This window comes from Oncorhynchus mykiss, chromosome 10, assembly GCF_013265735.2.
Source record: "Oncorhynchus mykiss isolate Arlee chromosome 10, USDA_OmykA_1.1, whole genome shotgun sequence".
NCBI classification, from domain to species: Eukaryota; Metazoa; Chordata; class Actinopteri; order Salmoniformes; family Salmonidae; genus Oncorhynchus; species Oncorhynchus mykiss.
Window position 1 is genome coordinate 8,760,047 of NC_048574.1, and position 26,702 is coordinate 8,786,748.

General features: G+C 42.5%; 1 protein-coding gene across 1 annotated transcript in view; it reads left to right on the forward strand.

The window, feature by feature from the left end:
* The first annotated feature begins 1,044 nt into the window (after positions 1 to 1,044).
* Positions 1,045 to 26,702, forward strand: part of LOC110533321 (teneurin-2-like) — a 132,879-nt gene continuing 107,221 nt past the window's right edge. Inside the window, exon 1 of the mRNA XM_021617428.2 lies at positions 1,045 to 1,412. The gene's annotated coding sequence lies outside the window, so the exon portion shown is untranslated. The remainder of the gene's footprint in view (positions 1,413 to 26,702) is intronic.

Below are 26,702 nucleotides of genomic sequence, written 5' to 3' on the forward strand. Positions count from 1 at the left end.
GAAGGGGGTAGTTAAATTGCAATACTTCATGGACACACTGACAGGAATCCTTATGGTGGACATATTAATTGTGCATTTTGTTACAAAATTGAAGAGAATATTGATCAGTGGGAGTTAAGAGCGTCCATTATTTATGATCCTGCAGTAAAGCCAAAGGACCTCCCTCCCCTCTCTTTATGAATCATTTAAATCAATATCTCTGTAATGCCTTTGTTCAATTTAATGCATTTATTAAACCTGTGATATATTCGTTTTCGCATGTATCTCTACTGTGTGCAAAATTAATACAATCTGTCACTATCAAGGTCGAGACAGGGAGTTTTAGCAATAGTCTTCCAGAAAAAAATGGAGGATGTTATTTTTCTGTTGTTTTTTTTTTAACATTGGCGCTAATTTGACAGTTTAAGGTGATGTTTCTGCTCTGTTCTAAACATTGCCCTGAACACATCACACTCCTGCTCCAAACCTGATTGTGTTGATTATGTATACAAAAAAATAGACATTTGCCAGTAAAGCGATTTACAGTAGATAGCGCATACATGTTTGCAATGGTCCCCCATGGGAATCGAACCCACAACCCTGGCGTTGCAAGCGCCATGCGCTACCAATTGACCCTGTGGTATCTGGTCTCTTAACCGAAGTCCTGTCGTTTGACTTGTTTGATCAAGTCCAGTGCAGTAGTGCTAGCACAACTGCGTCTACTGAGCGTGGGTTTAGTGATTAGTTGACTAGTTGAATCAGGCGTGCAATTATTGGAATAAATCAAATAAGGGGAACGGATGGGGGTAACGGGAGATGTTTGGGAAATTCTGATCTAGATGATAATGTCCTGAATTATAGGAAGTAAATAGAAAAAATGCTTATGTTGCCAATAGTCAGGACTCAGGACTGCAAATATATATTTTACTTTGATCGAAAAACAAGTATAGGCCTATGCTTCTTCAGTAAGTAAGAGAGACATTCCAATTATTAGATATATGTCAATGCATCTCTGGGCTATATAGCCCATACAGTAGATCGACCCTCTCCGCTGAGGATGGTAGATTCCAACCTGCTTTTAGCTCTATGCGGCTCATGCGGGCTCGCGGTGAAGAATAGGTTGACGCTTAACCTCGCGTGCGTTTGTTTACTAGGGAAGCCCGAATACTGACTGTTCTTATACCTTATCCGCCCATGTCTACAAGCCCATTCATCAGAGTGAGTCGTTGGTAGTCATTAATACGTTAAAGATTATTTTCTGCTTCTCTATCCTTTACTCTCATAAAAAAAAGCTGCATTTTACTGAAAGCAACGAAGCGAAATAAACACTCACGACAGGACCGCGTGTTTCCGAGGGGACTAAAGTTATTCATGCTGATGCTGTGACAGAACGACGCAGTGAAACAAAGCACGTATTTTCTAAAAAAAAAAAGGTAAGAAAGACTCTTGCTTATACTTTCTAAATATAGCTTGCTGGGACCAAGATGATTTGTAATGTTATGCTTTTTTTTTATTTTATCGTGACTGACAGCGTTCTTAGTGTCTCAAATGTATAGGAATGCGCTTATCAGCCTAGCAGACTTGGACAGTGTGGTGCCGATGGGGCAGGTTATTATGATGCGGAGAAACTCAATAGCAGTTCAATGTCGCACTCCCTGTCAACTTTGTGTACACGTGCCCAAGAAAACCCGAATAAGTGGACGAAGCCTTTCAGTCGTATATATTTCACCATTCTGTATTGGTTTAACGGGACTAAATCGTGAGTAGCCCCACAGGGCCATTGACCAAGCGAACGACTCCCTGTCATGTCTCTGAGCGTTTGTGATTCATGCTGCGTTCTTGCACCACAATCATGAAGACCCAGGTCTATTTACCAAGGTCACTGTTTTTTACTCCCTCTCAACTTTCAATGGAATCTACTATTCTCACTTTATTTAATTTTTTTCTCCGATATTGATTGTAAACAACCTACAGTCATTTTACGAGTTCAATCGCCATCTATATCCAGAAACACAATCCTCTCTCTCCACAGCCATTCATGTGTTTACTGCCCAGAGCAGATGGTTCCGTTCCATTGAACGTCAATAGCCCCATCACGTGATGTCTGAATAAGTTTAGTTCTGTGTGAATGTGCTCTGTCAAGATCATTTGTGTCCAGTCCACTCGTTCTTTTTTTTTCCCAGGTACATGATATTGTATTTAAACAAACTGTCCCCAGTGAATCAAGGACACACAAGTCAGCAGAACCTTTCCACTATAAAGGAGTTCAGTATTTACCAATACATTGGACATTTAAGGAATTCGGTTTAGATCCAGTCTCCTACATTTCAGAGATCAATGAAGAGTAGTTCAGGTAACCTTTCCAGTTTGTGTTTACTACACACTGTCTATGGCAATCTGAAATGACTCTATTACTGTTCATCAGCCCAGTGTCAGCTTTGTGCCAGTGTCATCAAGTAATAGGTTTTTTGAGGTTGAATGATACCAGCCAGTTATCACAAGCATGGGGAACATTAATCATAACAGCTGTCCAACTTGCAGTGCAGTGCTGAAGTCCAGTCAGAGCTCTTAAAGGGGTAATCCAAGCCCAACAACATCTCTGTAGTGCTTTATCGCCAAGAAAACAAGAGGATTACATAAAGGGAGCTTCCACATTAATCCTTACACCCCCCCCACCCCACCCCACCTCTTCTTGGCACTTGCTCAGATGAGATTTCACGTCCCCCCCCCCCTATGGTGATTGAGAGCTGGTGGTCTGTGCTCCTGGGCTGAGCTCCATCATACGGTGTCAGCCCTCTGCCACGACTCACTGGGCATATCCCACCTTGGAAAAGAGCAGCAGCACTCCACACACTCCACTCTAGCCACCCCTTTAAGCCGTTAGAACACACAGTCATAATATGCTGGTCCTGGTCACAAACTAAGCTTTGCATAGGAGTGACAACTCCTTTTAATGTAAACAATACGATTACCACAAATGGTGTTATCTTTCTCTTGACCAAGCGACAAGTCTTTACATCCACAAATTCATATTCAAATTAGTTCTGCATATTTTAATTTTATAAGCTACATAGACCTCTGGAATTAAGTAGTGTAGTGACTCTAGTCCACAGTCGTATGATGCACACAGCAGTGTATTGGTTGATTAGTCACTCGTATGATGCACACAGCAGTGTATTGGTTGATTAGTCACTCATATGATACACACAGCAGTTCATTGGTTGATTAGTCACTCATATGATACACACAGCAGTGCATTGGTTGATTAGTCACTCATGCACACAGCAGTTCATTGGTTGATTAGCCACTCATATGATACACACAGCAGTTCATTGGTTGATTAGTCACTCATGCACACAGCAGTTCATTGGTTGATTAGCCACTCATATGATACACACAGCAGTGCATTGGTTGATTAGTTATCCTGCTCTGTCTTCTGCTCACACTGATGAAGATGGCAACAGTATGTCAGATACTATCGTCCATGCTACACCTGTGCCTCATCACTCAACCAGCATATTCCATTGCAGTCACATCAGCATGACAGCTTTCCATAAATCACAGCTGAAGATATTGGCATTGTGTGCATGTGGAGATCTCTGTGGGGGAGGGAGGGGGGGGGGTGTGTATGTTGTACATGTGATGTACATGTGTTATCCGTGTGGCCTTTGAATCCCCAGCCTGACCAATGCAGGCATCAAATTCCCTGGTTTGTGCAGATTAGAGGATTAAGAGATATAGGGTTTGTTCAATATCCTGAATGTATTAGTACAGAAGGTAGTGCCAGAATGAGCTCCCATTTGTTGATAGACATGGTGACCTGGTGTTTTCCTGTGTGTGAGATCTAAAGGCCCACTTTGTCTCCGCCTGACCTCTCACCGTTTACATGTCTACACGGCTGACCCATTTATCTACTGTACATACAGTGCTTTACTGAATCTTTGTCCCTTGTGCTGCTGTTTAATTCATGTGTTAATTTGTTTGGATCGAGTCGACCAGCTCTGCCCTTGGCTTCAACATAATATATTGGCTTATTAGTACTTGGGAGGAGGTGGATTAGCTTCTCCTGCTCTTATGAATACTTATATATTTTTGCGTAGTGTTCAACGCCCGTGTTCCCTTCAACGCCCGTGTTCCCTTCAACGCCCGTGTTCCCTTCAACGCCCGTGTTGCCTTCAACGCCCTATCTGTCTTGGTTTGGTAAAGCACGAAGGAGAGGTCTTGACGCAACAGAGCAGATATTAAATACAGCCTGATTCGATTTGACTGCTGATAACAGTCCTTGCAAAATAAATACAATCTTCAATGCTCAACAAACTATTTTTTTCCCCTCTCCAGATAGTATCTCATTAAATAATTGCAGTATTCATGCTATTAAAATATGTTTTTAGCACACACCTTGTTAGACTGTACATTTTAGGTCTGTCAATTTAGCCTGTTTTGGCAATGGAATATCGTCTTAGACATTTTGAACTCAGACATTACCTAAAAGAGGCTAAGTTATTATATAAACCAGGGGTCTCCAACATGTAGATCGCAAGTTACCAGTAGCTCGCAGCCCACTTATGAGTGTCTTGCCAATCAATGCTGAAAGGCTACATGCATTTTTTTCATGTGTTCCATTGCAACTGTCAAACATAAAACTTCCGGCTACTATCCAATCAAAGCCACATTGACATTATCCCACCTCTGGTTAGCCACTATTGGATTAAAAAGCCAAACGGAACACTATGTGCCAGTTAATTTCCAGCAATATTGCCCGTCTGTTTGGTGCGCGCGTTTGTCTATCACTGTAACGGCTGTTGGTGGAAGAAGGTGAAGACCAAGGTTCAGCCTGGTACGTGTTCATGTTTGTTTATTGACACTGAACACTAAATACAAAAATAACAAAGGGAATAACCGAAACAGTCCTGAAAGGTGAAAAACACCAAACAGAAATCAACTACCCACAAAAACCCATGTGGGAAAAAAACTACCTAAGTATGGTTCTCAATCAGAGACAACGATAGACAGCTGCCTCTGATTGAGAACCACACCCGGCCAAACAACAAAGAAATACAGAACATAGAATGCCCACCCTAGTCACACCCTGGCCTAACCAAAATAGAGAATAAAAGCGTCTCTATGGCCAGGGCGTGACAATCACCCTGTACGTACGGTTACATGCAAACAATAATGCGATTAAATTGCACAGTATAGTCGGATTAATATAAATGACTTTCTTCCACAACCTTATCAATTAAATATTAACTGCGAAGTAGGCTTTCTCTGACAAAACAATACCATGATTATTTTTTATAAATTGGGTGGCGATTGTTTTGCAAGCTCTGCCATGACGTGTGCTGCAGCAGTAGGCCTAACAGCAGAAACACCGCCAGACCGGCACGTTCCACGTTGCGCAATTAAAGGGGAATTACGCTCAAAAATCGAAATGAGTCATCTTCTGATGTGATTTCAGCATGGACATGGACTCAGCACATCCATGTTGGTTGTTTACTCTTCTATGTATAATTGTAACATTGAGAGTAGAAAAAAAACAAAGAATGAACACAGATGTCAGGTAAATTTTTTAAATTTTACCAGGCAAGTCAGTTAAGAACAAATTCTTATTTTCAATGACGGCCTAGGAACAGTGGGTTAACTGCCTGTTCAGGGGCAGAACGACAGTTTTTGTACCTTGTCAGCTCGGGGATTTGAACTTGCAACCTTTCGGCCTAGCCTAATGCTCTAACCACTAGGCTACCCTGCCGCCCCAAATAGTTGTTTATTAACCATCATTTTACCAGGTAAAAGAAAACAGAAAACATGTATCTTGTACACCAAGGACCCAGGGAAGAGTTGCAGGGTAGAAGAGAAGAATGTAAGCATAAAAATAAAATTAAAAAACATTTCATTTTTTAAGTAGCTCTCATGCTAGACGGCTGATATAAACTGTTGTATTTCTGGCCAGTCAAGTGTTTCCTTGAAGGGAATTGAAACATACTGTAGTCTAAATTAATACGAGTGCAATCAATTATCCAGTTCTAAATAACTCCTCAACAAACATTGATTTCTGGTTCTCCCGGTCTGGCTCCTTAGCTGCTACCCCTCCGCTGGGATTATTGAACATTTCGGTCTGGTTCTCCCGGTCTGCTGCCCCTCCACTGGGATTATTGAACATTTCGGTCTGGTTCTCCCGGTCTGGCTCCTTAGCTGCTACCCCTCCGCTGGGATTATTGAACATTTCGGTCTGGTTCTCCCGGTCTGCTGCCCCTCCACTGGGATTATTGAACATTTCGGTCTGGTTCTCCCGGTCTGCTGCCCCTCCACTGGGATTATTGAACATTTCGGTCTGGTTCTCCCGGTCTGGCTCCTTAGCTGCTGCCCCTCCACTGGGATTATTGAACATTTCGGTCTGGTTCTCCCGGTCTGGCTCCTTAGCTGCTGCCCCTCCGCTGGGATTATTGAACATTTCGGGCTGAACCTTTTTTTATGATATTTCCTTTTCATAGACAAGTCAAGTGATAGCGGATATGCTTTTTAAGCCAGATAAATATTTTAACTGTATGCTTTTAGGCTGACGGATTGCATTTTTAAGATATTTTAGGGACTTAAAATTCCTCAAGATGGATAAAGTTGGTCACTTTTTTTGGACGGGATGGTGAATCAACTTGACGTGTTGCAAATGAACATACTCTCTATTCAGAATGGCCTTGTCCAGATTGTATTACACTGTACAGCTCACTGGAGGCTGGTGGGAGGAGCTATAGGAGGACCGGCTTATTGTAATGGCTGGAATGGAATTAATTTAACGGTATCAAACACATCAAATGTACGGAAACCACATGTTTTACTCAGTTCCATTAATTCCATTCCAGATATTACAATGAGCCGGTCCTCCTATAGCTCCTCCCACCAGCCTCCACTGGTACAGCTGGTGTTAATGAACATGCTGTACTGAGCTTATTTAGTCTTGTCAGAATTTGAACATGTTCAATTCACTGGACAGCCTTTGTGCCCCTGAAAGCCAATGGAAATCCACATGTATTCAGAATGAGAGAATCAAGTAGATTTATTTTAGTCCACTCTCCATCTTTAACCCCTCCAATGTACTGTGCATGACTTATCAGTCAAGGAAATTACCCACAAATTGTAATTATAGTCTGAAGAAACGTTGTATTAATGAATTTGAACATTATGTTTTTACTCTAACGAGACAATCAAAGATGCGTGTGTTAATGTGTGGCGTTGTAAATTCTACACTGTCATGCTGGGTGTTTTTTCTCCTAGTTCTTCCCTACCCAGAGGGAGCACTGAGCACTCAGCACTGATCAGAATTCATTTTCTTAGTTTTTAAAAAACGGTTTTACTGTCACATACACCGGAAAGGTGCAGTGATATGTGTTGTTTTTACAACGGTCAGCTATAGAAGTACGGCGCCCCTGGAGCAAATGAAGATTTATGTGCCTTGTTTCAAGGGTACATCGACAGATTTCGGGTATTCAAACCAGCGACCATTCATTTACTGGCCCAATGCTACAGTATACAGACAGGATCTAGCCTCCAACTACACTCTTCCCATGACACCCTGTGTGAACGCACAGCGCTGTACAGAATTAGAGATGGTAGAAATAGTTGCTTTCACATTAATCAAAAAGAGAAAATGTCAAGTTTAAAGGGATAGTTCATGAAAAATCTATATTTGAGTAAAACTACCCTGTCTGAAGGCCCGTGGTGACCGGTATCCACAGTAATCCGTTATTTGCTACTGGCTACAGCCTGGAGTTAGCGTATTAGCATCGTCAGAGTTCAAGAATGGAAACAACCCGAACCGATGTTAGCAAAGCTGCACTGCAAACCGACACTTTCTCCAATTATTATTATTATTATTATTATTTTTTTTTTTTTACATGCATAATGCTGAAATAAACGCTGCAATTTGGAAATGGAACTATTTCCCTGCGTAACCACAGCATCTGTATGTGTCTTCCAGTGTTCCTGTCACGTTCTGACCTTTATTTCTGTTGTTTTTGTCGTTATTTAGAATGGTCAGGGCGTGAGTTGGGGTGGGCAGTCTGTTTGTTTTTCTATGATTTTGGGATTTCTATGTTTCGGCCTAGTATGGTTCTCAATCAGAGGCAGGTGCCATTAGTTGTCTCTGATTGAGAATCATACTTAGGTAGCCTGGGTTTCACTGTTTGTTGGTGGGTGATTGTCTATGTTAGTTGCTTGTGTCAGCACAGTCCTTATGATAACGTCACGGTCCTTATTTGTTTATTGTTTTTGTGTTCAGTACTATCTTTAATTAAATATTTATCATGAACACATACGACGCCGCATTTTGGTCCTCCGATCCTTCTCGCCTCTCCTCTTCAGATGAAGAGGAGGAAGACCGTGACAATGATATTGTCCCTCTGGGGCAGATGAGGCTTGATTTCCAGATGTGAACTAAACTGACCGGTAAGCATGGTATCAGAGAGATTAGAATTTTCAAACAATTAAAAAAATAAGAACATTCTCACTGGGAAGCAGTGGTCAAAACAATATCCAGTTGTCATCCTTGAGTAAAAGTAAAGATACCTTTTAATGGAAATGACTCAAGTAAAAGTGAGTCACCCAGTAAAATACTACTTGAGTAAAAGTCAAAAAGTATTTGGTTCTAAATATACTCAAGTATCAGCAGTAAATGTAATTGCTAAAATATAGTTAAATATCAAAAGTAAAAGTATAAATCATTTAAGCCTTTAAGCAAATTTACGGATAGCCAGGGGCACACTCCAACACTCAGACATCATTTACACAAGATGCATTTGTGTTTTGTAAGTCTACCAGATCACAGGCAGTAAGGATGACCAGAGATGTTCTCTTGATAAGTGTGTGAATTGGACCATTTTCCTGTCCTGCTAAGCATTCAAAATGTAACGAGTACTTTTAGGTGTCAGGGAAAATGTATGGAGCAAAAACTACATTCTTTTTTTTATGAATGTTGGGGAGTAAAAGTTGTCAAAAATATAAATTGTAAAGCACAAATAGCCAAAATAAGTAGTACTTTAAAGTATGTTTTACTTATTAAGTACTTTACACCACAGCTGTGAAGAAACCATGAACAGATTCATTGAGTATCAACACTACCAAACCTAGTTTGAAGTGTTTTGGACGAAGTTTCGGGCTTGCGGCTTTACTAACATCGGTTTCGCTGTTTCCATTCATGAAATCTAATTAGCTAATATACTAATCCGTGGGCCTTCAGACAACTGAAGGTAAGGGTAATTTGACCCAAATATAGATTTTGCATGAACTATCCCTTTAAGCTTGACATTTTCCTCTGGTTAATACGAAGGTAATTATTTCTACCATCTCTAATTCTGTGGCAGCGCTGTGCAGTCACACAGTGTGTAGTGGGAAGAGGGTAGTTGGAGGCAAGGCCCCTGTCTGTATACTTTAGTTAGTAAGTACACTATCTAAATGAATTCAGATCAGTGCTGAGTGCTCACTGCTCACTTGGCCTCTGGGTAGAAGAGAACCAGAAGTAAAAACACGCAGCAGGACAGTGTATAATTTACATTTCCACATTAACACTAGAGTGGTTGTTGTTGAAGAAGGCGTTTCAATAGGATGATCATGTTCTTCTATGGAACATATGCAATGTCAGGGGGGGTTAATACATTGACTTATCTTTTCTCATTTAGTGTTGTTCAGTAGGCGTAGTTTGTTGGGGGCAACGGTCAGATAAATGAAGGGGCAAGAGGGGGTCACATCAGAGAATCACACACACGTTGTCTGATGTTTGTCCATTTCTCAGAAGGTCCGTATTTTTCTTGTCTGAAGGCGGCGGGGGGGGGGGGGGGGGGGGAGTTATTAGGTAGGCGGCACTGTGTACAGATTTGAGGAGAGATTGTAGTGTATGTGTGTGTATGTTTTTGTCTGTGTGTGTGTGTGTGTGTGGGAGGGGTTAATGGGGACAGTGGACTTTGTTCTTGTTGAAAATACAGTGTCTGTGAAGCAGGCAGGTGCTGAGGAGGCTGAGAGGTAGCATGATATGGATATATGTGCATGTTTAGCAGCGAGACCGAAAACAAAGTTAGATTAGCTAGAACAGGAGTAAATAAATAATTCTGATGCTGTTGTTTCATATCTTAAGCTACTCAATGCCATAGCTAAAGCCTTAATAATAATAGCCTATCAGTTAAGAGAGTTGTGCCAGTAACCTAAAGGTCACTTGTTCAAATCTGTGAGCCGACTAGTTGAAACATCTGTCGACGTGCCCTTGAGCAAGGCACTTAACCCGAATCGCTCTGGATAAGAGCGTCAGCTAAATGTGTAAAGTGTTATTCAAGGAGCTCCGGACAAAAGTTGGTATTTTTTTCTCATGTTAAAGCATACCGTTCAGCCACAAGAGCATTAGTGAGGTCGTGCACTGATGTTGGGGGATTAGGTCTGGCTTGCAGTTCCACTTCATCCCAAAGGTGTTTGATGGGGTTGAGGTCAGGGTTCTGTAAAGGCCAGTCAAGTTCTTCCACACCGATCTCAATAAACCATTTCTGTACAGGCCTCGCATTGTCCTTCTGAAACAGGAAAGGGCCTTCCCCAAACTGTTGCCACAAAGTTGGAAGCACAGAATCGTCTAGAATGTCATTATATGCTGTAGTGTTAAGATTTCCCTTCACTGGAACTATGGGGCTTAGCCCGAACCATGAAAAACAGCCCCAGACCATTATTCCTCCTCCACCAAACTGTACAGTTGGCACTATGCATTGGGGCAGGTAGTGTTCTCCTGGCATCCGCCAAACCCATATTCGTATGTCGGACTGCCAGATGGTGAAGCGTGATTCATCACTCTAGAGAACATGTTTCTACTGCTCCAGAGTCCAATGGCGGCGAGCTTTACACCACTCCCACGACACTTGGCATTGTGCATGGTGATCTTAGGCTTGTGTGTGGCTGTTCGACCATGGAAACCCATTTCATGAAGCTCCCGACGAACAGTTATTGTGCTGATGCTTCTTCCATAGGCAGTTTGGAACTGGGTAGTGAGGGGTTGCAACCGAAGACAAATTATTTTTACGCGCTTTAGCACTCAGCGGGTCCCATTCTGTGAGCTTGTGTGGCCTACCACTTCGAGGCTGAGCCGTTGTTGCTCCTAGACGTTTCCACTTCACAATAACATCACTTACAGTTGACCGGGGGCAGCTCCAGCAGGTCAGAAATGTGACGAACCAACCTGTTGGAAAGGTACCACGTTGAAAGTCACTGAGCTCTTCTGCAAGGCCATTCTACTGCCAATGTTTGTCTATGGAGATTGCACGGTTGTGTACTCAATTTTCTACACCTGTCAGCAACGGGTGTGGCTGAAATAGCTGAATCCACTAATTTAAGGGATGCCCACATACTTTTGTATATATAGTGTATATTCAAATTTCTGCATTTGAATTGGCTAGTAGTCACTAACCACCGTTGGGTTCACAAGTTTGGACAGTACAGTAATGTAGAGTATAATACAGAACTGTAGAGTATAGTAATGTAGGGTAGAGTACAGCACTGTAGAGTATAATACAGCACTGTAGAGTACAATACAGCACTGTAGAGTGTAATACAGCACTGTAGAGTACAATACAGCACTGTAGAGTATAATACAGTAGTGTAGAGTACAGTAATGTAGAGTATAGTACATCACTGTAGAGTACAGTAATGTAGAGTACAGCACTAGAGTATAATACAGAACTGTAGAGTATAGTAATGTAGGGTAGAGTACAGCACTGTAGAGTACAATACAGCACTGTAGAGTACAATACAGCACTGTAGAGTTAAATACAGTAGTGTAGAGTACAGTAATGTAGAGTATAGTACATCACTGTAGAGTACAGTAATGTAGAGTACAGCACTGTAGAGTACAGCACTGTAGAGTATAATACAGCAGTGTAGAGTACAGTAATGTAGGGTATAGTACAGCACTGTAGAGTACAGTAGTGTAGAGTATAGTACAGCACTGTAGAGTACAGCTGTACACTGTACAGTAGAATTCAGTGCAGTACACAGTAGAGCACACTAGAGTTGAGCACGAATTAACTGTACTTAACTGTACTGAACTGTTCTGTCCCACTTGTTGTTGATTCTTCACAAAAAAATACAGTTTTATATCTTTATGTTTGAAGCCTGAAATGTGGCAAAAGGTCGCAAAGTTCAAGGGGGCCGAATACTTTCGCAAGGCACTGTATATATATATATCCCAATGGCCTCATTGCCTACCTCAGGCCCCAGGTCACTCCAGAACATGGACTGATGCCAGTAGGGCTTATTGGCTCCCGTCATGTTCTCTCCGGCCACTCACTCATAATTTCCAATCCCACATATATTTTTTGGCTGTTTATTTACAGTACCAGACAAAGGTTTAGACACACCTACTCATTCCAGAGTTTCTTTGTTTTTACTGTTTTCTACATTGTAGAATAATGGTGTAGACTTCAACACTATGAAATAACACATATGGAATCATGTAGTAACCAAAAATGTGTTAAACAAATCAAAATATATTTTATATTAGAGTACAGTAATGTGTGTGTGTGTGTGTGTGTGTGTATATATATATATATATATATATATATATAACCTACACTTGATACACTGATGCTGTGCTATGTTTGACCCCCTCTGCCACTGTGAAATGGCTTCAGTCAAATATACATGTTCTTCACAAAAGCTTAATATGATAAAGTGCTAATACAAGATGTAAAAAGTACTTGTAGTTAACCGAAGTGTTTCAGTGGTTTGAATTAGAAAAAACTAATTGGAGAATTGCCAATAAGTCATTGGAGCTGTGACAGGTCCTGGCGTTATTAACCCTTCTCACCCTAGAGGACCTGACATTCCCTGCCTGCTGGGGGAGACACTGGGTCTGGAGACACTTCTGTTGGCTGCTGGCGTCACATTTAAGTCATTAGGAGACGCTCCCTGACCTGAGAACCGGTTCAGGGCCACACAATGTGACTGTTCCCCCAACTGATTCTGTCCTCCATGTATTGAAAAAAAAAATGCACAGCCCAGCACAGGAATTAGATGCTTGATACACAGGCCTCTGTGTTGGTTCAACTCAGTCATGTGACCTCAGTGCTCATATGACACTGCTCTTTTGACTCTCACTGTCTACTTTGCTGCATCATCATGTACATTCATCGCCTTTGGTCCAACGCACAATGTAGTTCTACTCCAGTTGTATTGCCTCCTGCCGCCATGACAGTGCATTTCTCAGTCTCTTTGAAAGAGCCACTAATCCTAGATAAAAAAAATTTGGTGATGTTCCATAGACTGCTTTGCAGAAAGCCCTGTTGCGCTGTCCTCTCGTTACAAAAACAATGACAAATCAAGGGTCTAGTAGTTGTAGTCCAAAAGAGAGTGTCATACACTGAGTGTACAAAACATTAAGAACACCTGCTCTTTCCATGACATAGACTGACCAGGTGAATCCAGGTGAAAGCTATAATACTTTATTGATGTCACTTGTTGATGAATGGGGGGGAGACGGGGTTAAAGAACGATTTTTAAAGCCTTGAGACAATTGAGACATGGATCGTGTACGTGTGCCATTCAAGAGGGTGAATGGGCAAGACAACACATTGAAGTGCCGTTGAACAGGGTAGTAGGATCGAGGTGCACCGGTTTGTGTCAAGAACTGCAACGCTGCTGGGTTTTTCCACACTCAACAGTTTCCCTTGTGAATCAAGAATGGTCCACCATCCAAAGGTCATCCCGCCAACTTGACACAACTGTGGGAAGCATTTGAAGTCAACATGGACCAGCAAACCTGTGGTACGCTTTTGACACCTTGTAGAGTCAACATGGACCAGCATACCTGTGGAACGCTTTGGACACCTTGTAGAGTCAACATGGGCCAGCAACCCTGTGGAATGCTTTTGACACCTTGTAAAGTCAACATGGGCCAGCATCCCTGTGGAACGCTTTTGACAACCTTCTAGAGTCAACATGGGCCAGCATCCCTGTGGAACGCTTTTGACAACTTGTAGAGTCCATGCGCCGACGAATTGAGGTTGTTCTGAGGGCAAAAGATAGTGCAACTCAATATTAGGAAGGTGTTGTTAATGTTTTGTACACTCAGTGTATATCATTACATAACACTTTTTAAGTCGCTCAATATTCAGTCATATGTTTAATGAGTTTTATGATCCATGCCAAATGAGGTAAATGCAGGTTTCAAGTTCTTTGGAAGATTCATTCCTGTTATCCACTCATAACATCTCACCTATTTTCCCTGTCTCTTCTCTCTTTCAGTACACGTTCTTTCCTCACTCTCTCTCTCTCGTCTTAGCAGTCTGACTCGTTTTCTGTGTGACAGGCTTTTAGGGGAGAGGATTTGTCAGATTAACCAGGGCCACCCCATCATCAGCGCCATCCCCAGTAAGGTGTCTGCCTGCCTGCCTGTCTGCCATTTGCCATTGCTGTGCTGGCTGGCACACCCCTGCTGTGCTGTTCCTCAGTGTCACACATTCACCGGGCCGTTGAGCCATTGGAGGCATTGGTATACAGTCTTATCTCCCGCGGTAATAACAGCGCCCACTCAGGCGACTCCATCTCCAAGGCAATTTCCCAACTCACTACCCTGGTTTAGGTGGTCCGAGGAAAAGGCACTCGTGTATGTGAATGTGTATGTGTATTTAAATGTTTACTTGTTTATGTATTTATTCACTGTGTTCTTTGGCAAGTTTGTTCGTGCGGGAGCTCTGGCGTGTTAGAGGCAAGTGCTCTGTCAGCCGAGAAACTATCAAAGGTGGATGACATTGAAAAACCTTACAATACACACACACACACACTCATGTACACACACACACACACTCATGTACACACACACACACACACACACACTCATGTACACACACACACACACACACACACACTCATGTACACACACACACACACTCATGTACACACACACACACACACACACATGTACACACACATACACACACACACACACACACACACTCATGTACACACACACACACACACACACACTTATGTACACACACACACACACACACACACACACAGGGGTGGGTAGGATACTTTCTAAATGAAATCCATTACAACTACTAGTCAGTCACCTGTCTAAAATTGTAATCAGTAATGTAATTTTTAGATGACCCAAACTCAGTAATGTAATCTGATTAGTTTCAGTACCCCTTTTTTAGATTACTTTCCTATTAGAAGAAGACAAACATTTATATTACCAATTGAACGACATCTATTGCACAATAAATCAATGTTTGAAGTTTACATAGCTGGCAGTAAATGGATGTTGCATTTTACTTCATGGGTTGGTTATGTAGGCTTCTAACCCATAGCTTTCTGCTACAGATAATATGATTAGGCTATAACTTTACATTAAAAAATATAGATAATTTAATAGCCCTTGATCTTCAAGAATAGGACTTGGAAATATGAAAATAAAAAATTTGCCAAATTGATTTACCTGAGCATAACTCAAAAACGAGGGATTTATTGACCTTACTGTTGTCACGTTGGCATAAATGATTCGGGAGACAGGCGCAGGAATCCGTAATAGGGTTTTTTATTAAGCCCAAACTACGGCGTTCAGTGTCAAGTTATGGAGACGGAACAAAACGCAGGGTAGAAACCCAAACAAAAGAGTGAGGAGTACCTCGAATAAATAACACAAGCGCACAATGATTAACACACGGGACGAGACCCGTAATCATCTGCGCAATCCACAATGGCACGAAAGCCCAAAACACACAGCACAGGTACGCGCCCGCACCAACGGACATTGTAACAATAATCGACAGGACAATGGTGAACAAATGGCACACTTATACAAGTACTAATCAGTGGGAATAGGGGACAGGTGTGCGTAATGAATGTTCCGGTGGGAACCGTGACAACTCTGTTATTTAGGATTTTGTTGTCATGGAGAACTGATTGGGTTCACTGCTTAAAGTTGAAAAATAAATTCTACTCTCATGGTAGTGCAAATAGCACCACTGAAAAGTGCTATTTGCAAGAGATAAATTTATGCAATATGCTACATCATAGTGTGTCATCAGAGTGGTCTCTGATTGGTGTGTCATCATAGTGGTCTCTGATTGGTGGTCATCATTTGGTGTGTCATCATAGTGGTCTCTGATTGGTGATCAGACTCGCTCAGACAGAACAAACTTAAACTTGCACCTTTTTTTCTATGCTGATTTGAAAGTCAGTGAGAAAACCGAAATGTGTCAAATACATTTTGCGCAAACATCCTTTCTGAATTTTAAAGTAATCCTCAAAGTAATCATCTAGTTTTTCAAAAGTGTCTGTAATCTGATTACAGTATTTATGCTGGTAACGCAACATATTCATTTTTTTACGTTACATATAATCCTTTACACACACAGACAGACAAGACAGACACACAGACAAGACAGACAGACACACAGACACACAGACAAGACACACAGACACACAGACAAGACAGACAGACACACAGACAAGACAGACAGACACACAGACAAGACAGACAGACACACAGACAAGACAGACAGACACACAGACACACAGACAAGACAGACAGACACACAGACAAGACAGACAGACACACAGACAAGACAGACAGACACACAGACAAGACAGACAGACACACAGACACACAGACAGACAAGACAGACACACAGACAAGACAGACAAGACAGACAGACACACAAGACAGACAGACACACAGACAGACAAGACAGACAAGACAGACAGACACACAGACAGACACACAGACAGACACGCAGACAGACACGCAGACAGACAGACACACAGACAGACACACAGACAGACACACACACACAGACAAGACAGACAAGACAGACAGACACACAGACAGACACACAGACACACAGACAAGACAGACAAGACAGACAGACACACAGACAGACAAGACAGACACACAGACACACAGACAAGACAGACAAGACAGACAAGACAGACAAGACAGACAAGACAGACAAGACAGACAAGACAGACAAGACAGACAAGACAGACAGACACACAAGACAGACAGACAAGACAGACAGACAAGACAGACAGACAAGACAGACAGAAACTCAGACAGACACACAGACAGACACACAGACAGACACGCAGACAGACACGCAGACAGACAGACACACAGACAGACACACAGACAGACACACAGACAGACACACAGACAGACACACAGACAGACACACAGACAGACAGACACACAGACAGACACACAGACAGACAGACAGACAGACAAGACAGACACGCAGACAGACAAGACAGACAGAGACACAGACAGACACACAGACACAGACAGACACACAGACAGACACACAGACAGACACACAGACAGACACAGACAGACACGCAGACAGACACGCAGACAGACAGACACACAGACAGACACACAGACAGACACACAGACACAGACAGACAAGACAGACACGCAGACAGACACGCAGACAGACACACAGACAGACAGACAGACAGACACACAGACAGACACACAGACAGACACACAGACACAGACAGACAAGACAGACAGACACACAGACACAGACAGACAAGACAGACAGACAAGACAGACAGAGACAGACACAGACAGACACACAGACACAGACAGACACACAGACACAGACAGACACACATACAGACACACAGACAGACACACAGACAGACACTAGAAGGACACAGCAGGAACTCTGTGGAGCTGGTTAACATTATCACATCGTTTCTGTTCCTCCTCTCTGAATGATAAAGCCTGGGCCTTGATTTGTTTCCCAAACAGCAGTAACCAAATAAGATTGGATGCAGTGCTTACAGATGCTCTGCGTTAAGGAGAGATTGTTGTGATGAGTCATTATGGGTGCGGAGTGCTTTTTTGCTGGCTGTTGTACTTAGGGCAGTAATTCAGTTGTACCCGTGTGATTAGAGAGTAAAGGATCAGACACTAAGCTCTTGGGTTTAGATTTGGTATGGCAACTCACCGTGGCTGCTCAAGAGCATAAGACCTAAATCAGGAAAGTGAGAGTTATTTTGTGAAAGCTTTCTTTTATCAACACCACTCAAATGTATGAGTAGAGATGGATGCGATAGTAGCTAACAGCCTACAGGCAGAGAGGAGAGACTGATCACAGGTGGAAATATTTAGTGGTTATATGGCTCTTGTTTACTTTGCATATGGGCCTTTGGATATTACTCTATTCTTCAGCATAACAGCTCAGCCAGAAGCTTAATGTTTGGAACGGGAGGATTTTACTGTGATTGGCTCCATTTGGTCATTTGACTGACTGTCAACATGAAACTAGTTAATCTGTAACAGAGAATTTATGAAAATTGTTTGAATTTCAATGGGGTGTATCGTTACTGTCAGTGTGTGTGTGCGTGTGTGTGCGTGCGTGTGTGTGCGTGCGTGTGTGTGCGTGTGTGTGCGTGTGTGTGTGTGCGTGTGTGTGTGTGCGTGTGTGTGTGTGTGCGTGTGTGCGTGTGTGCGTGTGTGTGTGTGTGAGCAGTCAATGTAGGAATTGTGATAATCTGGCTCTACTATCTATAGAACACATCCTAAATGACCTCTAGATTAAAGACACTTCAATACTTGGTCGCCACATCCAACATTTAATTTCAATCCGCTGTATTGGACTACAGAACAAGGTTGACAAGGTAAACGAAAACTGAATTAGTAAACTGAAATAAAAAATGAAACTATACAGAAACTATCTTTGACTGCAAAATGAACTAAAATAAAATGAAAATCATCATAAAATATATTTCGTTTTTGTTTTTTTCTTCTATACTTTTGGCAAAAAAATCTAATGGGGTTTTCGAGCTTCTGAATTTTCCTGGTAAGTGCTGCCAGGAGATGCCAACGTTTCAAAATAGGCCTAGCTTGTGCATCACTATCACTAGCTATCATTAGCTAACAGGGAATAATTCTGAGGGCCTGCACAGAGCGTGACTGGGCCAAGCTAAAGCAGCTTGTGAAGTTGCTGGAGCCGATCGCAATCCACACCGACTGACTTCCAGTCGCTGTCTGATGTGGTGTCGTGCCTTCTCAACCCTGAGGCACACTTGCAGTCAACTACTGTTGCAAAAAAAGTTGGCACGGGTCCTCCTGAAGTCACTACGTGAGCACTTTGCATGCATACCGAGTCCTCTGGCAGCCAACTTCGATTCAACCTCTGCAGCAGCTTGCCTGATGACCCAAGTGTGTCTCTGGCACTTCGTTCAACAGAGATGGAGCCACTGATGAGGGAAGCAGAGTCTTTTGTACTTCAGAAAATCCGAGAGTACAGCCCCGCAAGATGCCATCATGTTGAATCCAGCAAGCATCTTCAGAAATATAGCTTCCTCACATCAAAGGTTGTGTCTGAGGTCACTGTCTAGCCGGAGGGTCAACCTGACAGGGCATTAAGTGGCCCATGTGAGCTGCGGAAATACCTGGAAGAGGTAAATGTTTAGAGTCCCCTTTCAAGCTCTGGCAGACAAGGATGGCATATTATCCAAAGCTGTGGTACTGGGTCTGGTTTCTGCCCCTGCATCCAAAGCTGTGGTACTGGGTCTGGTTTCTGCCCCTGCGTCCAAAGCTGTGGTACTGGGTCTGGTTTCTGCCCCTGCGTCCAAACCTGTGGTACTGGGTCTGGTTTCTGCCCCTGCGTCCAAAGCGCCCGCGGAGAGAATATTCACTCTGTCATCAGGCTTCAGAAACCGAACGACGACCTCTCTGAAACACACAGTCTCCTTGACGATGAACCAGAACCTCTTGTTTGGTCGAACACACGCACGCTGGCTGTGAACCGGTAGATTTGTGAAGAAGTCTTTTATTGCTTCTGTTTTTGCTGTTGCAGCTGTTTTTATGAACCCTATTTGAAGGGGTTAGATACATGTTTAATATTACATAAACACTTCAAATGTGCCAAGACTTCATTTGTTTTTTTTTGTTTTTTTCTGTCAGATAACGGTAAAGGAACTTGATTCTTCTTACATCTACTAGTAAAGTTAAAGCATTCGATTGGTATAAACATGGGCAAGAGTGTCCTTACACCATATTTCCTGCATAAAGACTGTGTTAGTGTAACAGTATAACTATAGACCGTCCCCTCGCCCATACCCGGGCGCGAACCAGGGACCCTCTGCACACATCAACAACAGTCACCCACGAAGCATCGTTTCCCATCGCTCCACAAAAGCCGCGGCCCTTGCAGAGCAAAGGGGGAACTACTACTTCAAGGTCTCAGAGCAAGTGACGTCACCGATTGAAACGCTATTTAGCGCTGCACCACCGCTAACTAAGCTAGCCGTTTCACATCCGTTACATTAGCATGGGCAGGGCCATTGAGGACTTTCACCATTTTAATTTAGTCAACTGGGCGGGACTTCCAACTTCATTGGCTGATCCCTCTTGATGACCAGTTGGCATGACCTGATGACCCGGTTGGAGTCGTGACATCGGGAGGGATCAGCCAATGAATTTGACTTGTGATGATGAAAATGTACTATTTCAAGATGGAGATGACCTCAATGGCGCTGCCCATGCTCTTACAGACGCCATCATAACACAGTTAAAGAGATGTTATTTTTATCCAAGTCTATAGTCCTGGCCCATCACCTTATGTATTACTGCCCCCCAGTGGCAAGAAGTGACATCTCAAACAACAAAACTATAGGTACATGGCTCCTAGCCGCCCACCAATAGGCTACTTTCTGTCCTTTAAACTAAAACTGAAACTAAGTAATATAAATGTTTTTTATCAAATAAACTAAAAAAAAATTGTAAATCACGTCTGAAAACTAACGGAAACTAAACTGAAGTTTAAAAAAAATATATATAATATAAATAAAAACTCAAATAAAATCACAAGACTATAATAACCTTGCTGCAGTGATTAATCTTCTGACAGGAAAAGCAATTTGTCTCAATTTGTTCAGTTTCCAAAAACGACTATAGTATTGTAATACTCTGTGCTTCTGTGTACGAATCTAATATCTGATTCCCATTTATTTATTTTTTTACTTGTGAAACACAGTTTCCGAGAAGCGTCATGAACAGGATATAAAGTCTAAGGTATTTGTTAGTGATAACGTCATGGACAGGATATAAAGTCCAAGGTATTTGTTAGTGATAACGTCATGGACAGGATATAAAGTCTAAGGTATTTGTTAGTGATAACGTCATGGACAGGATATAAAGTCCAAGGTATTTGTTAGTGATAGCGTCATGAACAGGATATAATGTCCGTAAGGTATTTGTTAGTGATAGCGTCATGGCAGATGGGTTGTGGTGAGGGGAGTATTGGGACTCATTTATACAACAGTCAAGTGTTGCCAATTAATTGCCTATTTTCCCTCAGTAATGTCAAAAGCCCTAAAATGTCTTGACCGCTCCATAACTTAAGTGGAATCTGATCACACCAGAAGGACATATTGTTAGGTCTGCAGGGCAATCTTCTGCACAATGGAACGCAGGCCCAGCAATTATGGAAACTCTTATCAGTCTACTTGACTACGGCTTACATTATGCCTCCTCCTTCATTTCATATATGTCATATAGAAGTAATAAATTGATTTAAAATGATTATAGTAATTCCTGCACGATTGACAGAATGAGATGATGTCACATTCTCTATTAGCAATGTTTAGGTTCACATGTAGGCTGTCCCCCATTCGGTATATGATTACAAGTACCTTAGACTTTATGTGATAAATGTGATTACGTTGAACATGAACTAGTACTGTATACAAGCAACCTGTAGGACAAAGATACATGTGATTACGTTGTTTTAATTGTATTTTCATCCCAATTTTAACTGTAGTTTGAAAGGTTGTAGAAAATCTGCTGATCTTTCTCCTACCGGTTGCTTATATACAGTACTAGTTCATGTTCAACTCAAATCGTTTTTACTTGTCCTCTGGCACATCATCTTACACATAGTCATTTCTTCATGTATGATGTTTGATGTCTGTACAAGTCTAGCCTATATGTTTCACATTGGGCACCAGAGCTAGAGATTTCCACATCTATGACATTTTTCCCCGCTGTCACAGACTCTTGGCTTGACCCTGCAGGGTTAAATATCCAATTACCAGACTGGCAGATTTCCTAAAGTGCTTTAGATGGAGTCACATTCTCCCAGGTTGGACACAGAGCTCCTCATTGCAACCCATTTGCATGCTGGGAGGGTTTCAGGCCTGATAAAAAATTGCGATTTACAGGACGGCTCTGACGTTAATCCCTGATTGCTCGGTAAATTGAGTTTTATAAATAACTTATTTCCTGGCCGTACATTGACTAGTTATTAAACAGTCCTTCACTAAATCCCTGTTTAATGTTTCTCTCTCTACTCGCACGTGTTCTCCTCACATTTGCCTGTGTTAAAATATTAAGGAGTGTACTAGGAAACGATATGTCTGTTGGGAAATGAGGTGACAACTTTGGCAAAGGAAGTTGAAGAAAAAAAAAGTGTCAATTTTGGAGCCAGACTATAACTCTGTGTGTCAGTGCTTTATTGGCAAGCAGAGAAGTTGGTGTCACCCTTTTTCATCTCCTGAAGTTGACCTATCACCTCTCTCTCTCTCTCCATCTCTCTCTCTCTCTCAATCTGGCAGAATATTTCAGTTCAGTCATCTAGGTTTTGTTCCTGTTTTCAAGTCCAACCTAGATGATTTTGAAGTGCTCGGTGGCTCTGCAGTCTGTTTCTGTCTCTCTCATCCCTTCCTTTCATCACTGACGTAGAGTTTGAAGCATTTGCCGACAGCTTAAAATAAGTGGATTACTCAGGGGCACGTTTTAATGAGCAAGGGAGAGAAGCACAATTGCATGGTGAGAGGAAGGCAATCATGTTGTACGCTGCACATTGAGCAAATTAATCAATAAACTCATTAGGCTAACGAAAGAAACACCTGTTGTAAACACGGGCGCAGATAAACAGCTGTTGTCTTTATCACAGACCACGAGAATAGGTTTAGTGTTGCATCTGTCCTCTTATACTTCAATTATTTCAATGTATTTCCATGTATAAAACACTCTGCTCTTTAAAAAAAAAAACAACGTGTGCTTTTCTAACATCTTTGATGTTTTACAATTAGGGGACTATTGTTTGACATTTCTTAATTATTAGTACACTGCAGCAATATACACAATAGTATGTGGACACCCCTTCAAATCAGTGGATTTGGCTATTTCAGCCCCCACCTGTTGCTGACAGGTGTGTAAAATCGAGCACACCGCCATGCAATCTCCATAGACAAACATTGGCAGTAGAATGGACTTTCTGAAGAGCTCAGTTAACGTTGAATGTAGCACTGTCATAGGATGCCACCATTCCAACATGTCAGTTCGTCAAATTTCTGCCCCGGTCAACTGTAAGTGCTGTAATTGTGGAGTGGAAACTTCTAGAAGCAAAAATGGCTCAGCCGCGAAGTGGTAGTCCACACAAGCTAACAGAATGGGACTGCCGAGTGCTGAAGTTTGTAGCGTGTAAAAATCGCCTGTCCTCGGTTGCAATACTCGCTACTGAGCTCCAAACTACGTCTGGAAGCAACGTCAACACAAGAACTGTTTGTCGGCAGCTTCATGAAATGGGTTTCCGTGGCCGAGCAGCCGCACACAAGCCTAAGATCACCGTGCGCAATGCCAAGCGCCAGCTAGAGTGGTGTAAAGCTTGCCGCCATTGGACTTGTTTTCTGGAGTGATGAATCACGCTTCACCATCTGGCAGTCTGACAGACAAATCTGGTTTTGGCAGATGCCAGGAGAACGCTACCTCCCCCAATGCATAGTGCCAACTGTAAAGTTTGGTGGACGAGGAATAATGGTCCTGGGCTGTTTTTCATGGTTGGGGCTCCTTAGTTCCAGTGAAGGAAAATGCTAACGCTACAGCAAACAATTACATTTTAGACAATTCTGTGCTTCCAACTTTGCGGCAACAGTTTGGGGAAGGCCCTTTCCTGTTTCAGCAGGACAATGCCCCCCCCCCCCCCCCCCGTGCACAAAACGAGGTTCATACAGAAATGGTTTGTCGAGATTGGTGTGGAAGAACTTGACTGGCCTGCACAGAGCCCTGACCTCAACTCCATCGAACACCTTTGGGATGAATTGGAACGCCGACTGCGAGCCAGGCCTAATCGCCCAACATCAGTGCACGACACATCTTGTGTCTGAATGGAAGCAAGTCCCCGCAGCAATGTTCCAACATCTAGTGGAAAGCCTTCCCAGAAGAGTGGAGGCTGTTATAGCAGCAAAGGGAAGATCAACTCCATATTAATGCCTATGATTTTGTAATGAGATGTTTGACGATCAGGTGTCCACATACGTTTGATCATGTAGGGGCGGCAGGTAGCCTAGTGGTTAGAGGATTGGGCCAGTAACCGAAAGGTTGCTTGATCGAATTCCTGAGCTGAAAAGGTAAAAATCTGTCATTCTGCCCCTGAACAAAGCAGTTAACCCACTGTTCCTAGGCCATCATTATAAACAAGAATTTAACTTGCCTAGTTAAATAAAGGTTAAATATATATTTTTAATTATAGTGTACCTGAATACATACCTGACTGTTGTGGAATAAGGCACCTCTCATAGCCCACTTACAAAATCATTAACATGAACATTTACACCCAAGGTAGAAGTGAAAAGACACATGGTTTGGTGTATCTGGGCGTCGCGATACGATCGGTGGCTGGAAGCCTTCCAGTCAATCATCAGAAGCCAAGCCTGGGGCTAGCAAGGAGAGCTGGAGACCATCCAACTGCTTTTCCTCTCATTACTGTGGGGCTCCATCAATATCACATTGGCCGAGACGGTGGTTTTCTGTAGCCTTAATTCACTTTCTGTTCCTCTCCTGTCTGTTCATTCACAGACACAGTACATCGGGCCAGGTCTGAAAATGATGCTGCATCTGTTCATGGGGACTCACACTGGAGGTATAGGCGGAGAGAGGATTGGCCTGTCAATATTTTAGGCTAGGATTTTTCCATCTAGTGTGTGTGTGTGTGTGTGTGTGTGTGCGGATATCCCAGGCATGCCTCAGCAGTCTGTCTGTACCTGTATGTGGGACTGGTTTTGGTTGAAGCCCTGAGAGTGTTTGTCAGCTGCTTTTCTGCTCAGGTGGCACTTGTGTGGAATCGACAGGCTCCTAAGGGGCGTATTCAGTCAAAGGAGTTGGAGTTGATGCAATTCCCTGTGGAAACCTGTCAGCCACCAGTGGAAAGATGTGCAGAGGGGGGAGCGAGGAAGAGGGAAGTGTATAGAGAAGTACTGGAGCTATGCTCAGGACATAAGAGACGACCGGGTAGAACCGAATGAGATGGACCTCCATGAAAACATTTCTCATTACTCACCTACAGTACCAGTGGATGCTCTTCAGAAGAGGAAGTAGTGCAACATTTCTCATTACTCACCTACAGTACCAGTGGATGCTCTTCAGAAGAGGAAGTAGTGCAACATTTCAGTTGTCCTTTTTTTTTTAAATGTTTTTTTTTTTTTACATAAAACTACTAAATATATTCACATAAAGATATAAAACTATTTTTTTGTGAAGAATCAACAACAAGTGGGACACAATCACGAAGTGGAACGACATTTATTGGATATTTCAAACTTTTTTAACAAATCAAAAACTGAAAAATTGGGCATGCAAAATGATTCAGCCCCCTTAAGTTAATACTTTGTAGCGCCACCTTTTGCTGCGATTACAGCTGTAAGTCGCTTGGGGTATGTCTCTATCAGTTTTGCACATCGAGAGACTGACATTTTTTCCCATTCCTCCTTGCAAAACAGCTCGAGCTCAGTGAGGTTGGATGGAGAGCATTTGTGAACAGCAGTTTTCAGTTCTTTCCACAGATTCTCGATTGGATTCAGGTCTGGACTTTGACTTGGCCATTCTAACACCTGGATATGTTTATTTTTGAACCATTCCATTGTAGATTTTGCTTTATGTTTTGGATCATTGTCTTGTTGGAAGACAAATCTCCGCCCCAGTCTCAGGTCTTTTGCAGACTCCATCAGGTTTTCTTCCAGAATGGTCCTGTATTTGGTTCCATCCATCTTTCCATCAATTTTAACCATCTTCCCTGTCCCTGCTGAAGAAAAGCAGGCCCAAACCATGATGCTGCCACCACCATGTTTGACAGCGGGGATGGTGTGTTCAGCTGTGTTGCTTTTATGCCAAACATAACGTTTTGCATTGTTGCCAAAAAGTTCAATTTTGGTTTCATCTGACCAGAGCACCTTCTTCCACATGTTTGGTGTGTCTCCCAGGTGGCTTGTGGCAAACTTTAAACAACACTTTTTATGGATATCTTTAAGAAATGGCTTTCTTCTTGCCACTCTTCCATAAAGGCCAGATTTGTGCAATATACGACTGATTGTTGTCCTATGGACAGAGTCTCCCACCTCAGCTGTAGATCTCTGCAGTTCATCCAGAGTGATCATGGGCCTCTTGGCTGCATCTCTGATCAGTCTTCTCCTTGTATGAGCTGAAAGTTTAGAGGGACGGCCAGGTCTTGGTAGATTTGCAGTGGTCTGATACTCCTTCCATTTCAATATTATCGCTTGCACAGTGCTCCTTGGGATGTTTAAAGCTTGGGAAATATTTTTGTATCCAAATCCGGCTTTAAACTTCATCACAACAGTATCTCGGACCTGCCTGGTGTGTTCCTTGTTCTTCATGATGCTCTCTGCGCTTTTAATGGACCTCTGAGACTATCACAGTGCAGGTGCATTTATACGGAGACTTGATT